The following is a 1,893-nucleotide window of genomic DNA, read 5'->3' on the forward strand; positions in this document are numbered from 1 at the left end:
GCGAGCCGGCGCCCGCGGGGAGTTGCAGGGATGGTGGCTGCTGCCTGCTGGGACGTGGGGACAGGGGTCCATGGGGGGTAGCTGTCCCTGTGTCCTCCAGGGTGGGTGCATGGTGGGGGCGGGCTGCACCCAGGGCATGTGGCCAGCCTGGCTGCGCTGCCTGCCGTCACTGCCAGCCGTCCCCGAGGGCGTGAGCTGCCTGCGGTGCCGAAATGCCTGGGATCTTCACCTTCCCCCCCCAGCTGGTTCCCATCCTGTCCCACGGTGCTGGTGAAGGCTGGGGGAGATCTTCCGTCTATAGTACATAAAGTGTACCCAGTAAAACCTGCTCGAGCACCATAAACTGCAACTGCACCCTTGTGAAACCAGGGCTGGTGATAAAGAAACAGGCTGAGACATATGGGCTCCTATTGAAATAGCAACGGGATGTTTCCTCGAAACTACGGCTTCTTAATCAGCTGTGGCTCATTACCATCCGCTCCCGCATGCATGCAGCTGAATTTACTACAATTAGCTGCTTAGCGCCAGGACCCACACCGTTTTCCTGCCGTTCGCGAGGAAAGCTCGGCTTCTGCAGTGAGGCTGGATATCCCTTATTGCATTTTAAATCAGTAGCGTCAAACCGGTAATTTTCCAAATGACATTAATGTGCCCAAAGTAACAAACAGCGCTAATATTGTTGCAGCCAGCGTCCGTCCACTCCGGGCTGGAAGCAGGGTGTGAAGTGGTGGATGGTGCCTGATAACAGCTTCTGGGAAGGGATGAGATTAACTCAAGAGCATCGTTACTGAGGAGCACTGGTACCCACCTCGTCCTTGGAGCTGTGCTTGGGCTGGTGTGCCCTCGCCAAGCCTGGTGTGGAGCTGGGACAGGGTGTGGGGCATACAGGGTTCGCCTCTGGGGCTGCTCGGAGGGAGATGTGGAAGAGCTTTGGGTACCCCCATCCCTGCCTGACTGCTCGCCTCAGCTGCGGTCCCCCACCCTCCAGCTGGGAGGTTGTGGTGAGCACCGGTGCAAGGGGGACGGCGCTGCTGCTCCGACGGCAGCTGGCGCACGTGGCGCTGGCACTGGCTTTCCGTGGGCTGGCACAAGGGGCACGGCTTTGTCCTCAGGCACAGCGGGGCGGCTGCCTGGCCCCGCCGGGGAGGCAGGTCAGGGAGGGCCCGTGTTATGGTACAGCCGTAGGATGCTGCGGGCAAGGTTGTGCCGTGCAGCACCGGTGCTAACTGTGAACAGCTCTGGAGCATCTGCGTCAGCTCCCCCATGCACAGGCTTTGAGCAAAGTTTGAGCTTTCCAGGGAGCTTCCCAAAATGGATGAATAAGAACCTGAAAAAGGGATTTATCAATTAAAAGTTGCCATCTTCACTCCTCTGCAGATTCCCATGTCGAGCCTGGTGCTTCTCGAGCCCTCCGAGCTCTTGGCAGCTCTCGGCAGGTGGACACGGCTGCTCGGGGAGGGCGCAGGCTCTTGGGGAGATGGAGCCATTGTTAATTAACAAAAAGGACAAGAAAATTAGTAGAGTTATTCCTCATAACCGAATCCTTATGTGCTGCGGATAGCCGGCAGAGAGCAAGATTTATGACATTCTGTGTGGAGGAGAGATTTCTGATAGCGGACGACTCTTTAATCTAGCAGGAAAAAACACCATAGTGAGATCCATTGGCTGGAAGCTGAAACCAGATAAATTCAGAGTAAAAATCACTTTGAATGCAGAGGGTAATTAAGCACTGCGACCGTTTCCTTGCAGGCTCGGTGGACTCTCCATCAGCCGGCGTGGCGGGGCGGGGGCCGTGGTGCGTGCGTGCCAGGGACCGTGGTGCGTGCGTGCCGGCGCACCTCCCCTCCAACTCTGGAGGTGTGCTCTCAGCGAGCGAGTGGGAGTGTAAGCGAG

General features: G+C 57.7%; 1 protein-coding gene across 1 annotated transcript in view; it reads left to right on the top strand.

Moving 5' to 3' along the window:
• Nucleotides 1-1,893, top strand: part of R3HCC1L (R3H domain and coiled-coil containing 1-like) — a 6,950-nt gene that overhangs the window by 1,921 nt on the left and 3,136 nt on the right. The gene's annotated exons all lie outside the window — the stretch shown is intronic.

This window comes from Pygoscelis adeliae, unplaced genomic scaffold (genome assembly GCF_000699105.1).
Source record: "Pygoscelis adeliae isolate BGI_AS28 unplaced genomic scaffold, ASM69910v1 Scaffold294, whole genome shotgun sequence".
NCBI classification, from domain to species: Eukaryota; Metazoa; Chordata; class Aves; order Sphenisciformes; family Spheniscidae; genus Pygoscelis; species Pygoscelis adeliae.